The sequence below is a fragment of the Ambystoma mexicanum genome, chromosome 1q, assembly GCF_040938575.1.
Source record: "Ambystoma mexicanum isolate Mex_15411 chromosome 1q, UKY_AmexF1_1, whole genome shotgun sequence".
NCBI classification, from domain to species: Eukaryota; Metazoa; Chordata; class Amphibia; order Caudata; family Ambystomatidae; genus Ambystoma; species Ambystoma mexicanum.
Window position 1 is genome coordinate 40,821,546 of NC_090922.1, and position 16,534 is coordinate 40,838,079.

The 16,534-nt window shown below is 51.8% G+C and overlaps 1 protein-coding gene across 3 annotated transcripts in view; it reads right to left on the bottom strand.

The window, feature by feature from the left end:
• Nucleotides 1–16,534, bottom strand: part of AP1G1 (adaptor related protein complex 1 subunit gamma 1) — a 1,918,561-nt gene that overhangs the window by 1,667,666 nt on the left and 234,361 nt on the right. The gene's annotated exons all lie outside the window — the stretch shown is intronic.

Genomic DNA, 16,534 nt, shown 5'->3' on the forward strand with positions numbered 1-16,534 from the left:
AAGTGTCATAATCGTCATACTCGTCAGATATGTCCATCGTCATCCCGAGTTCAAAGGAACTTAATAAAGAGGGGTGTTAAACATGGCATTGCTGATTGTATGATATGCATTTTGTATATATGTAATTGATGTACGTAATTCGCGCTCTTGCGTCCCTCGAGGTCTAGGAAACTCACGTCGCGGGGCGTGAGATCAGAATTGGCCAATTGATACTATTTTTGCTTGCAATAAACCCTAGCATTGGGAATTTGAACCTCGTGTCTGGCGCATCTTTTCATGTATGGTTATTGCCTTGTTTCCATAGCACGAGGGACCCCTAGGAGCCCCTTTCAGGCTGTCAACTCGTTGGCATGTGTGCCCCAACCTGTGAGGGATGCGTCCATCACGATAGTCACCATGGTTGCCAAAATGGTGCTCCCTTCATCAGATTGCCTTTGACGGCCCACCATAGAAGATCCTGGGCGACTGAGGTCTGAATCTGAACGGGATCTGACATCCTGCTGGAGAACTGCGACCAGTGCATCTTGAGTACACTGCAGGGATCTCATCCGCAACCTAGCCTATGGCACCAGGAAAATCCAGGGTGCCATGAGGCCGAGCAACCTCAAGAATTCGAACGCCGGGAGACTCTGGGCATGTTCAAACTTGTCCATTTGCAGAATGTGATGAGCCCTCACCTGGGGAGGCGAACACTGCCCCAGGGATGTGTCGAGCACTGCTCCGATGTATTGGAGCCGCTGGGTAGGTGTCAAATGTGACTTCTTTAAATTGAGGGGGAAGCCCAGCTTGTGAAGGGAGTGGCAGGTGACGGACAGATGATCCAGGGCTTGCTCGGGAGAGCGCGCCATGATCAACCAATCGTCCAGGTAGGGGGAGACGTGAATCTCCCTTTCCTGAGATATGCTGCCACGGCCACCATCAGCTTGTCGAAGACCCTCGGGCGGAGGTCAATCCGAACGGCAGGACCCGAAACTGAAAATGCAAGTCGCCAACTGTGCACCTCAGGTACTTGCTGTGCTTGGGATGAATCGGCACATGAAAGTAAGCATCCTTGAGGTCCAGAGACACCAACCAATCCTGAAGTTGAAGGGCCTGGAGGACTTGAGAAACAGTTACCATCTTGAACTTGTCCTTCCTGAGGGGCTTGTTCAACCAACGTAAGTACATGATGGGTCTCAATCCCCGGTCTTTTTTCGGGATCAAAAAATAAGGGGAATACCATCTTGTTCCTCTCTGCTACAGACACCCGTTCTATGGCGCCTTTCTCCAGCAGGGATAGGATTTCCTGCGCCGGGAGCGGATCCGGACGCTTCAAAGAGAGCTTCCCCTGTGGATTGTCGCGAGGCCTTTGCCGGAAGGGAAGACTGTAGCCATGGACTATGATCTCCAGAACCCACACATCAGATGTAATGGCCCGCCATTCTCCAAGATGCTGCACAAGTCTGCCCCCAACCGGCAAACCATGGGACATGGCCTCATGACTGAGCGGACGCGGCTGCGGCAGTGCCTGAGGGCACAGAGGCAACTGCCTGAGCGTCTTTGGCACCCCTAGTACCTTGCTTTCCACCCTGGGTACTCCTACGGTGGCCCCTTTGACAGGCAGCTCCTCTCGGTCTACCAAAGGAAGATTAGTACCGTAAGGAACCTCCCCTCCATTGCTGTCCCCTAGGACGAAAAGGCGGAGGTTGATGTACTGCAGCGCTCAAAGACTTTGCTGCAGCTTTGGAGGTCTGCAACCTCTCAAGGTTCTCGTCAGCCTTGCTGCCAAACAGATTAACCCCATCAAAGGGCATGTTCAAAAACAGGATTGCACATCAGGAGCAAACCCAGACTTCCGCAACCACGCAAACCTGCGTATCACGGGGTCGCAGCCATGGACCGGCTGACACAGTCTGCCGTGCCCAAACCCGACTGAAGGGATTCGCACATGGCATCCTTGCCGTCTTGCACGAGGGCTAGAAAACCATCCTTTCTTCCCCTTCGGGAATATGCTCAGCCGCCAAAGACGCACAGTTCCACAGAGTGTGTGTAAAATTCGCTACGGCACAAGTGGAGTTGGCCGACTTAAACGCCATACCCCCAGCCGAAAATACTTTCTTCGCCCAACCATCACAGCGCTTATCATCCCGATCAGGAGGGATGGTAGGCTATGCAGCCTGCTTTGAGGAGGCCGTAGCCGCCTGCACCACCAAACTCTCCAGAGTAGGGTGCGTCGATAAGTAGCAGGGGTCACTACTGGATGGGCGGTATTTCTTCGGAAGAGACTTATTAACTGCCGGTAGACTCTCCGGAGCAGTCCAAGCCGCTGCCACCCTCCTTTGCAAATCCATGTGAAACGGAAACACCGGGTCAGTGGGCGGACCTTGATCCAGGATGTCCGTCAAATCATCCGGAGCAAAATCAACAGGTGGAGCAGACCACCCCAAGTATTCTGTCACCCTTGACATGAGACGCCAATGGGAAGAATCCGCATGCGGCCCAGGCTCAGGTCGGCCAAACTCCACCTCCGGAGAGGTGTCAAGGCCACTAGCGTCATGCACTGACAGACAAGTTCCTCCATCTGACTATGCCCAGACAAAAGGCCATCAGGAGGCACAGGCAAGGCCATCTCCTCATCAGACAGTTCCTCAACCTCCGAAATATCCTGTAAAGGTCGGTAAAAACTCCAATCTAGGAGGAGGAACGGAATAGGGCTCAAAAACAGGCCTCAGACTTACTGGCAGCCTTCCTCTGAGGTTCCACAGCCCTCAGGGGTACCTCCGTCAAATCCTCCACAAACGGCATCGAGGGTGCCGAAGGACGTCGACCGAGGCGCCCATGGCATCGAAGGCTTCTTCGAGGACGGAGCCTCGAGAGAGCCCCTCGACAGACACGGCGCCGATGGCTTCGACACCTTCTTGGAAGGCTTCACAGGTTCCGACGCTCTCAATGGCGTCGAGGACCGGGACCGGGATCTGGCATGGCTATGGCTATCTCCCTTGTCCGATTGGGACCTCGACGGCTCCCGATGCTCGCGCCGACAGCCCGGCCCCAAAGGCGTGCGAGTTTTGGACATAGCCCATTCCCCGCCGGCTCCTTTCGAAGGTGCGGCCAGAAATGTGCCTTGCGCCTCGAAAATCGCTAACATCTCCTGGCAGAATGCATCCCATTCGGCTGGCGACGAAGACTTGGTGAGACAAGTCAATCGTCTGTCGGAGTCCTCCTCCGACGAGGACGGGGAAGGCGACTGGTGATGGCGCTTCCTAGAATGCCTCGACGAGGCAGAGGAATGTCGGGAACCACTCCTAGACCGAGACCCCCTGGATTTTCGCTGACTGGGAGAGTCGCCCCTCCAGTAATTCCGTCGAAAGCCCAGCGGACGTCGATTTACGGGGCTTAGACACCCTATCTACCTTCAATTTCCCCTTACGTTCACGCAAGGCCTTAGACATCGGGACTGGCAATCCTCACAGTCGTCGGTGGCGTGGCTTTTGCAGAGGCACCAGAGGCAGATGTCGTGTGGGTCCGTGATGGACATCTTCAAGACATCGTACACGAAGAAAGAATCGAGCGCAGCGAGATTCCGAAGCAAACACGTTTGCAGAAAAAACGGAACTGAGGCTGACGTCGACCCTCGAGGGACAACGGATCGACCCCATTAACGCAGGACGCCCTCTGCCGAAAATTTTCTGAAGCAGCACAGCTGTGGACATTACCCGTCATAGATGTGGAATATGTCGGAGGACAATCCCCTCGAACTACACATTTTCTAGACAAAATTCTGATGGTAAAACCATACAGACATGGGAAACAATCGCCAGTTGGAGGACTCACCAATTTACAGAGGTACAAAGTTTTAGGAATTGGACGTAATATTATCTGTACTTTATCTCTACATAAGACTGATTGAGGTTTCTTTTTTCTTCACCCGTGCGGCGTGATCTTTCTAATTGTTGGGACACATTGGTATGTACAACAATTTATTTTTGTGTACGATGTTGGTGTAATTTAAATGAAACATGAAAATGTGTAACTTTAGCCCTGAAGATGGTGTGCTTCACACCGAAATGCATTGGCTTTTCTTTAAAATATAGACCACAGAGTATAATCACTGCCTTAAGACAAAAAGGACAGGGATGTAAATAAACATTTCCTGCATTTTACAGAGGATTTACTGTTCATTATTTTTGAAAATATCTTTAAGCACAATTGGATACAAGAACGGCAGTAAAGTAGATATCTACAATAAGGAAATGGATGAATGTATGCCAAAATACATTTTATATTTTTACTCGTGATGAGTTAACGGAGTGCGCCAGAAGTAGTAAGGTGTTTTTTACCCCACACTTACTTTCTGCATGATCTTGCTCACTACCTTCTGAATAAGCTATGTGGGGGAATGCATACGCCCACATTCCGACCCACGTTATACGAAGCACATCCCAGAGGGAGCTGCGCCCCTTCCCGTCCCAGGACGCAAACTGCTGGCAAGTCTGGTTGCTCTCCGTCGCGAACAGGTCTGTGACCGAATGGCACCACTTACTGAAAATTTCCTGGCGCACTCTCCCATTCAGCTGCCACTCGTAACTGTCGGAGCACAAGCCCGCCCGCCCGCCTGCCTGCAGGCTGGATTTTCCTGGCAGATGAACTGCTGAGATCCATACGTCTTGCGCAATTGCCCACTCCCAGGGTCAACCGGCATAGAGGAGGGGGATCTGGTGCACCCTGCTCGTTTATGTAGTACATGCAGGTAGAGTTGTAATTTCGAATACGCACTGCACTGCCCCCGATTACTGGAAGGAAGGACTTGAGTACAAGCCAAATGGCCATCAATTCTAGCCGGTTGATGTGATTCTGCTGTTCGGTCTGAGACCAAAGCCCGTGCACAGCATGCCTCCCCTAGGGTCGCACCCCACCCCTGCAGAGAAGAGTCTGTGGTCAAAGTATGCTGTATTGGAGGCAGTCGAAACGGCCTGCCCACCCTGAGGTTCACATCCTGGGCCCACCATTTGAGGTTCCCCTGTAAGTGAGAATGGGGACCAGAATGGGGACCGGTGCCCCCTGATACGATTCCAGATCTCAGGAAGCTGCGAAATGCAGCTGCAGCCTCCTCATTCGCAGCCTGTTGTATGGAATAGCCATGAGACATGCCGCTAGCACTCCCAGCAGGCGCTGGAACGACCACGCCATCGTTACAATTCTGCTGAGGAAGTGAGCAACAATCTTTGATTGCCGCCACCTTCTCCCCCGTAGGGAATACTTTCTGCTTTTGCGTATCGCAGCATCCCCAAGAACACCAGAGATTGAGTAGGGCAGAGCTGCGTTTTCTGGTAGTTGATCGAAAAACCCAGCTCGTACAGTGCAGTCATCAGTCTGTCCATTGAGGACCTGACCTGCTCCAGCGACATCCCTCTGACTAGCCAGTCATCGAGGTAGGGATATACACGCAGGCCCTCCGACCTGAGCAGAATCGCCACAGCATTCATGAGTCTCACAAACACTCTCAGAGCTGAATTCAGACCAAAAGCTAGCACCTTGGATTGAAAATGTAAGCCCATGACCCGGAACCTGAGGAACGCCCGGTGAGGCTGCACTATGGGGACATGGAGATATGCGTCTTTCAGATCCAGGGAGCAAGACCAGTCACCGCCCTCCCCCGTTCCCGCACACAGCGTCTCGGCTATGATAGCTGAACAGGAAGAGCATAAGAAAGCTGCTCACCACAATACAGGATGACATAGGAAACGGGAACATCCGGACAATTGTGCCCCTCCCCCACTGCTGGAGCTAGTGTCTGTCCTACAATTCCTCAGAACTGGCACATTGAATAGTCACATGACATGAAATGAAGGCCCATTTGCATGCACAAGATGTCCATTGCCCTAATATTGTGCAAGGTCACCCCCACACCTTACACTGTGACCAATGCCTGTGCCTACCCCCATGCAGGTGACTCCAGATACCGACAGCTGCCCTGGCTAATGACCCCTGTTAGTGAGCCACAAACACTGCAAGAGAATAACCAGGTTACTCACCGTAGTGACCACCTTACTCCTAGTGCATAGTCCCCTTTCCTCCATACTTATGGGACATTCCTCTGTGCTGTCGGACGGGTACCGGACCATTTTGTAAAGCATCAAAAAATCTTTGCGAACATTGTTTTTGTCCTTCCTCTCTTTCTAGGCGGGGTACCGCATGCGGCCGTAATCCCGCCCATCTCAGCTCCGCCCCACGCATCGCCCTTCAGTCCTTTTCTATCGCCAGGTCAGAGACCTTTAAGCAATAACAGAGGAACCTTATTAGAGAGGACGGCGGGCGGGCGTATGGCGGAAAGGGGACTATGGACTAGGAGTAAGTTCGTCACTACGGTGAGTAACCTGGTTATACTCCTAAGTCCCGTCCCCTTTCCACCATACGGGAGATTCCCAAGCACTCCTTGTAGGAACTACGGGTGGATGCGAACCCCTTACTGAAAAAGGTTCTTCAACACAGCCTGGCCAAACTGAGCGAGATCAGGAACTCAGGTCGAGACAATGCTTACAAAAAGCCGTGGAGAGGCTCATGTAGCCGCTTTTGCAATGGTCCCCCAGGGGACATATTTCTGAAAGGCAACCGCAGCTGCCATGCCCCGCACCAGGTGTGCATGAATACCTTTGGGAGGCTGCAACCCTTGGACAGTGTAAGACTCTGTGATGCAACCCGCGATCCATCTGGAGATAGTCGCCTTAGAAGCCTGTCTACCTTGTGGATTACCAAAGGTCACCAATAGTTGAGAAGAGCTCCTAAATTCCGATGTTCTGTCTAAATAGAACTTAAGAGCCCTTCCAACATCCAAACAATGCAGAACCCTTTCCGTGTCTGAAGCAGGGTTTGGAAAGAAGACCGGCAGGGAGACTGACTGATTCAGATGGAAATCAGAGACCACCTTCGGCAGGAAGGATGGATTTGTCCGCGGGACCACCTTATCCTTGTGGAAAACCAAAAAGGGATGCTCTACTGACAAAGTCTGGAGCTCACTCACGCGCCTCGCTGAAGTAACGGCAACCAAAAAAAGACACCTCCACGAAAGGTGCTTAAGGTCCACCGTGGCCATTGGTTCGAAGGGTTTATGGCACAACGCAGTACGGACCATGTTGAGATTCCACGTCGGGTGCGGTTTGCGAACCGGGGGATAAAGGCGCGTCAAACCCGAGTAATGCCTCCTATTCTCTGTCTAATCCAGTGATTAAGAGCATTGGTCCGTGGATAGGTACGCGGAAACCGCCGAAAGATACGTTCTGCATGACAAAACGTGAATACCCGACTCTGCGAGGTGGGATATGAAGGCCAGCACAGTGTCAATCTTAGCCGCCCCTGGGTCTAGCTGTTTGTCTAAGCACCAATGACAGAACCTAAGCCATTTGCTCTTGTACCGAGATCTGGTTGAGGGTGTGCTGGCTGCCTGAATAATGCGCATGTTATCAGCAGACAGGTTGAGATGTTCTAAGGACCTGAACTCAGGCACCACGCTGCCAAGCTGAACGATTGTGGGGAGGGGTGACACAGCTGCTGATCGCCCTGGTGAAGCAGATTGGGAGTCACTTGTAGCCTGATCGGTGCACACACTGACAGGTGTTGAAGTTCTGAGAACCAGAACCTGGCCGGCCACCATGGGGCTATGAGTAGAAGCGAACAGTTCACCATGTTCTTTAGCTTGCAAATCGTCCGATGAATTAGAGGCAGAGGTGGGAAAGCATAGGCCCTCATGTTGTGCCAAGGAATCTCAAGAGCGTCCCCCAGAGAGGAGGCTCCTAGACCGTCCTGGAGGAAGCTTCTTGCTTGCCGACGTCATGAAGAGGTACACCTCCGGCGTGCCCCTACGCAGGAAAATCCATGAGAAGATCTCCGCCTTCAGCTCCCATTCGTCCCATTCGCGACTGAGGACGTCTGCTGTAATGTTCAGCTGGCCCGGGATGTGGACTGCTACCAGCCAGACACCATAACGAATCACCCACTTCCAAATCTGGATGGACAGGTCCACAAGCGGGGGAGACTTGTGCCTCCTTGCTTGTTAATGTAATACATTGACACCACATTGTCCGTGCAGATACGGACCACTTTGTTGGCAATGACCGGTCTGAACTCTTTGAGGGCCAGGAAAATCGCCAGGAGCTCCACATGATTTATATGAAGGAACTGAGGCGACCAAAGGTCCGAGACCTGAAGAAGATCCAACGTCGTGCCCCACCCCAGTAGGGAAGAGTCCGTCGTGACCGTCACCATCGGGGTTGGGTCCTGAATACCTGCACCCACCGACAGGTTGCTGAGAGATGACCACCACTCCAGGTCCGTCCTCATGGAAGCCGGAAACAAAATCAACTTTGAGTCCGGATCCACAGCCTGACATCAGGAACTCCGAAGAGCCATCTGAGTCCACCTCATCTTGAGACGAGCAAGAGGTAGAGCCAAAACGACGAGGCCATGAGGCCCAGAAGCCTCTGGAACCACCAAGCCAACATGCTCTCTGACCTCACAAACATATGACACGTGGCCAACAGATCCGACATTCTGTCCCCGGTCAGGTAAACCCTGCAGTCGATCGTGTTCCAGTGAAAACCCAGGAAAATCAAGTCCTGAGAGACCGTCATGGAAGACTTCCGCCAGTTCATTGACAGCCCGAGACAGAACAAGAGCTGGAGGAGGGACTGAAGATTGCACGCAGCTTTCAGCGGGCAATGGCTGTGCAGGAGCCAATCGAATAAGTACGGATACACATGGATACCCTGCAGACGAAGATGGGCCGCGATCACCGACATTTTCGTAAAGACACGCAGTGCCGAGCTGCGGCCTAAAGAAAGCAATCAGAACTGGAAATCGCTCCTCTCCCACCGAGAAACGGAGGTATCTCCTGTGTGGATTCCAGATCAGTATATGCATGTACGCATCATGAAGGTCTACCACACTGAGCCAATCGCCCATCTGTAAAGAGGACCGTATCTGGCTGGGCGTGATCATCTTGAATTTCTCTTGGGGTAGGAAAAGATTGAACTCGGAAAGGTCTAGGATGGTGCGCAGGCCAGCCTGGTTGGGTTTGGGCACCATAAACAGTCGGGAGTAGAAGCCCTCCACTCGCTCCCCTAGGGGAACGGGTTCTACTACTCTGAGGTCCAGCAACTTCTGAACCTCGGCTCTGAGGGAGGGCGACCCCGACTGCTGAAAAGAAGGGTTGCAGGGTGGGGTAGGTGGTAGAGGTAAGCGGAAGCCCGCCCGAGCGACTGACAAGACCCACCGGTCTTCGGTGATGGTCTGCCACGCCTCCCAATGAGACGCAATGCGTCCTCCCACCGGGGTCTCGTGCGAGCACGGAGAACCCTCATTTGGCAGGTTTTTCGGTGGTGTTACCACCTGAGGAGGAGGCTGAGGAACGGGAGAAAAAGTGAGTCTGTTGCTGCCTCCGGCAGGAACTCCCTGAAGGGGTATCCACTCGGCGGGATTTCCAATCTAGAAACCCCCTGAAACCAGAGGAAGGCCAGCTTTGTGACAACGGTCTCTGGGTCCTAAAAAGGGTAAAGGGTTTTAACCAGGACGGACAAGGACTTGGCTGGCTGGGTGCTGTCCTTTGTTTTGGTCAGCTCTACATCCGTTGTGGAATGAAAAAGCTCCTTACCGTCAAACGGCAGGTCCAACACTTTGTCCTGCACCTCCTTTGAGAACTTGGTGGCATGCAACCAAGCCTGCCGAGAGGCATCAACCCCAAGCATATGGTCCAGAGCCGAAGTGTCAACGTGATGAGCCGCGACCTCCAGCATCCGACAATCCTGCCTTAAAGTCCTCCAGCTTCTCGACCGGAATGAACTCCTCGAACTCCGACAGACCTTTCCACATCTTCATATTCGCCCCCGCTAACACCAGTTCTGCATTCGCCTGCTGTAGCTGGAGGGCCGAGTTAGCGAAAATCTTCCTCCCAAGGGAGTCGAGAAGCTTGTCCTCTTTCCCCAGGACCTGAGTAGCCATCGAAGAAGAGGATGCTGCAGGCCTCGACTGTAGAGTGGCCGCAGCCACCACCGTGGTGGAGGGGGGCAGACAAGATGCTAGGGCCACTTCTTCCGAAGAACGCAGCCTGTAGCGCATGTCAATTTTCTTATTGAGGAAAAGTCCAGAGTGTGGTTTCTCACAGACTCTACGGACCTCAGCCAAAAAGTCCTTCTGCAACAACAGGCCGGTACGCTCCGAAGGTGACAAGGTGAACACCCCCGAAAGCACACCCTCCTGCGGAGCGGGTGCCTCGGGCAGTGGAACATCCAATAGACACATGTCCAGCACCCGGTCGTGAAAGACTCAAATAGAGCGTGGCTGGTCTTCGCTGTCCTGATCGCCCTGTGCATCATCCGACAAGTCAGGATCGCGCTGAACCACGTCGGGCACCGCCTTGTCCACCGGGGACAGCGGAAGTAAGGGCGGAAGGGTAGGGGGAGGCACCGCAGGCAAAGGCGGCACCGGCGGAACCACCAGAGGTGCGGGTGGAGCCGGTGGCGCAGGCAGGCATATCTCTAAAAAGACCCTTAAAAATACTCTCTCATGGGGTCGGTACGCATGAGTACCTGAAATTTGCCGAAAAAGGCGTCCTCCGGAGAAAGCTTTCGAGCTGCCGGAGAAGGCCTCTCATGAGGGGGATAATTCCAGGGACACAGAGGGGAGGGTTGCCAAGCAGGCCCATCTCCAGAGGTGTCCACATAAATCAAGAGTGCCAAACCCACAGGCAGCGAGATGTTGTGCGGAAGGGGCATCCAAGCATTCCAGTCGTAAACTGGACGAAACAAATGCGCACAAGGAACCTTATGTTCACCAACAGAACCAATCCCTACACCTGAGGCATAGTTGCGTAGTTGTAGGGGAAGCGCCGAAAATGGCTGCTGTGGTCGTGGCGGGAACGGCCGCCATTTTGCCGTCACCTGAGGGGAACTGCGGCATGTGTGGAAGTGAGGCAGAGGTCCCAACCTGTGGATCAGGGGTCTTCATTTTAGCCTTTACATAAGGAACCTCGGCCGAGCCGGTACTACGCGGCCTGGGATGTTTCTGTGACATACCAATAGCCAAACTAGCCTTCACAGGAAGGACCTCGGCATTGCCGGTAAAGGAGGAACTACGGTTCAAAAACTCACTGCTTGCCCCCTCAATGGTTCTGGCGTCGCCAAAAGAGCGGGAACGATGAGAAACACCTTTCACCGATAAGGCCTTCTCAGGCCTCTCAGAACTGTTGGTTGCCACGTATGCTGTCACGTATGGCCTATAGGTGTTCAGAGTGCGTGTGCCCCATCGCCTCAATCTCCCTCTCCCCGGTCTCCGCTCCATCTCCTCCAGCCTCAGCAGCACAGTGCTGCTTGGTGGTGTGTCTCGTATGGGAGTGAGCTGTGCAGTGGCTCCGGGCTGTTGTCAGGAATGCCATACAAAGGTGTATCAATGTCTGGCTCAGGTGTCTGAGCACGATGGCATCTGCGAGGGCACACAGGGGTTGGTGAATGCTAACAGCAGTAAGGGCTATGCACTGGCGGCGACAAGTGTCCACAGGGGTTTGTGGCCCTACTGTATGTGGTGACGTGGGCTGGTGTTGTCATGATGCCTACCCCCGGAGCATCAGGCCAGGCCCAGCACCCCCGGAAGCAGGCATCATGCCCTCGGGTAAAAGCCCAGCGGCCCCTTATAGGGACTCTTTGGACTCAGTCCTGGTGCCATAGGTGCCAGGCTCATAAAGGGAGGTGTTTTGTGCACTTACCTGATGCAGACCATGCTGCACGCTTCAGGCCTCCCTGAGACCTGAAAGGGACTATTTTTTCACTCGGGCGTGGCCAGGGAAGGATACATACATCGTTGGGGAAGGATACATACCTGGGACTTCTTTGGAGGCTATTTAAGCCACGCCCAGACAGTAGCTCATGCTTCGCGTTGTTCTGCTTCCTGCAGCTTAACGCTCACCGTGTCTGCTCCTGCTCCTGGACTACAGCCACGCCCGCCTTGAACCTGGAAGACCTGCAAGGAAGGAAGAGAAGAGAAAGGTGAAAATCAAGGATTATTTCAAGCTTCTTACCTGCATCCGGAATCTTCTCGCCAGCATCCCTGAAGGAAGACTTCAATTTAAAAGCATCGCGTTGCTCGCTGCAGCGCCACGCTTCAATCACCTGTCCTGTCCTCGAGACATCTCCCGGCTCCATCGCGGCTGTCAGCATCGGACGCCACATCTCTGCACCTAGGGGAGAGAGGAAGAAACAAAAAGGTGAGCAGAAGGACACACAGAAGGAAAGCCTGATTAACAGCCATAATACTTACCGGCTTTTCTTCCACATTTCGGGTCGGCGCCGCCCCGTTGGCAGGTACCGTACCCCAGCCCCTATGGAGAAAGGACTAGAGACATTTCAGAGGAATGATAAGGACATCTAGAGGGATCGCCCTCATTACTACTCACCTCGGCAGGTTAACCCCTCGACGCATCGCCTTCATTGTGCACCTGAAATAAAGGACAGATCACAGGTGAGAAAGACAGCATAAAGGGGGCCTCACTTGAACTTTGAACTTTCATACTTACGGCGCATCGCTCAGGAAAGTCAAGTGGATTTTGTCAGCGCCATTCTGAAAACCAGTGAAGTAACTGGACGAACGTGCGCCCCTGCACCAGAAGCAGGATGGAGAGTTCAACCTTCCAAACCATAAGGTGAGCTTAAACCGGGTTTGGAGGAATAGAGAGGAACGAAGGGGGGAAGGGGGGAAGGGGGGAGCTAGCACACCATTCTGCAGACTGTTAATCCCCTTTCTCATCTGCAGAAGGATATTCCTACGGGCCAAGGAAGCACGATTTGGAGGTCCTGTCCAATCGGTGTCCCGGGTCCTGCGCATCACGCTAGAAGAGGCCGCAGTAATCCAGACTAGATCAGCGCCCCCGTGGGAACCAGGTGGGCGTTACAGGTGTCCTGTGCTTCCACAGTCGCCCTGCCTGGAGGTGTGGCCTTGGCGTCAGACCCTCCAGCTGCAGTGGGCCTTGCAGTGGTTCTGGTGGGCTGTGAAGAGGTCTTTGGCTTGGCCCTGCTGGGTTACGGTGTCAAGGAGGGGGGGGGGGGGGGTCATCTGCCTTGGAGTAGCCCGTCTACGCCTTTGCGGGGCGGTAACGTTCCTTGAGGGCCTGGATGTGTCACTCCCAGATGGGCCTGCCACCATGTCCTCCTCTGGTGCATCTGGCGATGCGCAAATGCCTGTAGGTGACATAGGAAATGTTGTCAAGCATGGTACCCCCATGTGTGGTGGCAAGAAAGACACATTTACTATGGTACAGAGTGGGACCCCACTCATATGGGCAGATGGCCATGGTTGGTATGGGGAGATTGCATGTGGGCACTCCATTATGGGGATGGTCGCAGCTATGAGTGTGAGACACATGGCCAGTTGGTCTTTGGCCTTTGTGTGGGGATGGCAGGGTGTCCATGCTGGTGCAATTGTTTGGCATGCATGCTTGTGGTCACATCCCCTCCCCCAGGTGGCACTCAGATTGTGGCGGTGGGTGTAGTGGCTTACTCCATGGCACTGGCAGGGCTCTATGGGGCAATGCTGTGCAACCAGCAGGGGTGCCCTGTGGTGTACAGCGATTGGCCAGCTGAGTCCATGTCGGTGTAGGTGGGACGTTAACTTCCTTCTGTCTCGTCTGCCATGCCAGACATGGGGCAAGCCAAGTGGGCCCGCAGCATGCTGGTGTGACTGCTGCACAATGATGTGGTTGCTCACACACCACAATCCCGATGGCACAGGGTGCACAAGCAGGGGTGCGGTGCACATGGCACTTGGATATGTCACTTGCCACCCCTTCCTGCTGCTGTGACGCACAGGGGTGCGCTTGGTGCCGTGCCCCATGGCTGCAGTGGAGGATGGCTGATGCGTCACACCCTCACTCCACCCTGTTGGCATGCCTAGCTTCTGGGTCTGATGACATGTGTACCTGACTGTCCACTGGAGCATCTTAAGCTACACTGTCATTTGTGCATGCACTTTTGCTGGAGGTTGAGGGGACATTCTGGCTTGTTCCCAGGTCCGAATGGCTGCAGGAAGTGGAGATATTGAATGGTTTGTGTTTTTCAAAATGGCTGCTGCAATGCATCCCGTTCCGGCGATGACGCAATTTCCACTGGAGGCAATTTTGCTGGGGTCACCGCTGGTAGCGCCATTAACGCCGATGTTTCAGTGGGAACCCTTACTTTGGCGCCATTTCCACTGGGTAGTAGTGTTACCGCTGGAGTCGGGCACGCGTTCACGCCAGGTTGTGATGCAGTGCCAATTCCGCCGCATGACCATATGGTAACACTATTTTCGCTCAGCAGTAATTGCCCTGGAATACCACTGGACTCCTGATGAGGCCCAAAATGTTTTACTTCATGGAATAACTTGAAAAACAGCCATTAAAAAAAAAATGAGGCGTTTCTATAGCAAGTGGTCCAAGTAAAAAGACATGGGTGGAGGGAATTAGGCAAGAGAAATATTTAGGACAAACCACTGCATGTTGGCCTATATAGATCTAAATAAAAGCTTTGGGTTCAACAGGAGCACATGATGGATTCACTGAGCAGAAGTTGGGTACAGCCCTACGGATAAGGTATCAGCCACTTTTACTCCTTAATAATAGGCAAATACTCCCAAAAATTACAAATAGGGAGTAAAACTACTCCCAAACAAAAGAATAGGAAACAGACACATAAGGTGCCTGTACTCTGCTTTCACCCACAGAGATCTGTGGATAGGTTTGGAATAGCAGTACACGTAGAACCTCAGGAACAAAACACTATTATTACAGCCTGATCCGAAGCAGTAAAAACGTATCTTTTAATACGCATGAATGACTATGTGCAAAGAGATGTTTATTACAAAATGTTTTGTTTTACTGTAAAACATTTTAATCGCTTAGAAAATACTCATTAGGAACGGGACTTACTTTTTTTTTTTACTCCCTAAAAAATCATTTTACTCCCAACTTTAATAAATGGGGAGTAAAATAATCCCACTTCAAAATCTTATCTGGAGCACTGGTTAGGTATCAGCTGAAGGGTTCCGTCGGGCACGAGTCATGAATTTTTCGAGTGAATAGAAGAACCTCCAAGTAGAGAAATAAGTTCATTTTCCTCACCTTTCACTTGGAACTGGTCAAGCAAAATGAAGACCCTGCTGATATACAGCTCCACAAGTGTGGTGATGCCTAGTCCAGCAAGTTGCTCAAATATAATTGCTATGCCCTCTGTGTCAAACAGCAAGAAGGCCAAAGTGTATAGGGTGCGATTTCCCAGAACGTAGCGTCAAGGATTGGAATGCCCTTCAGCCTTATGTACCGTCTGAATTTCAAACCTCAAGCACTTGCTCATTTACCCGCCCCAACAGTACTTACCTTAATGTAGGATGTGCCACAGCTATATGTAGATGTAGGTCCTTATTGTGTACATGATCAACAAAACTATTGCACCAGAGCTATATGGTAGTACAGCTCTAAATTCAGGACTGATAGTCCACCAATACAAATACAAATGCCAAGATATGATTTAACTAGAGGCGCACCAGACCCTACATACCTTGGAAGCCAGAACCAGGGCTAAAAAGGTCAAGTTGCAAGCTACTAGCCAGCCACAGAAAGTCACTCATCACCACACTACACCATTTTTTTTACTCGCCAAGAGTCAATTATCAATAGCCAATGGCTAGCGGACATTGCACATTTTGCGCCCTACCAGAGCAAGTCCTTTGTTAAGGTTTAAAGCATTTGAGAATTACCCGGGCAAGGGATTGAGATGCGGGATCATCTTAGCCAGAGATTTGGGCCCCGATTCCTATGGGTCATGACGTCAGTTATTTTAGCTTGAATTCTAAAGACCATAGCGTTATCATGTAATTTGGTATTTTTGGGTAGGTGGAAACATATATAAACCGTTACAGGATTGTGCCCTCCTTCCAATTAACTTCTGGGTCCTCCATTTCAGCCACTTATCAAGGGAACAAGTTTGGATTTGTCCCAATTGACCAATTTCCCAAATAGTTTGGTATCACTGACTAGTAGAATGAGATTGTGTGCTGAATGTTTAAGAGTGCAGCCTATCATTTTCATATTGTGACACTATCATTTTGATGGAGTATAAATGCATGCTTCAGTCCCTCAGGAAGCAGGCTAGCGTTTCAAAATTGTGGCAAAATAAGAGTGATTCAATGGGGCAACCTTGTCTGACACCACTGCAGGGGGAACAGACAGGTTAATTATATTTTCTTATGAACACTTGCTTTAGGTAGAATTTGGTGGGGGCACTACAAATTCTTCACTTTATAAATAGGTCATGTACAACATTTTTGCTAATGTTTCTAACAATCTAATCTAACGAAATACTGTACAATAAATACTCAACACATGCTGTGCATAGTCCTTGTAGCACTCTTAACCATTCAAAACAAGGATGTGCATACACATTTTATTCAAACCTTCACATTATAGTCATCCAGCAAATAACGTACGATTCAATACTTGTGAAAACAATTCACAAACGTTATACACCATTTATAAAGAAGA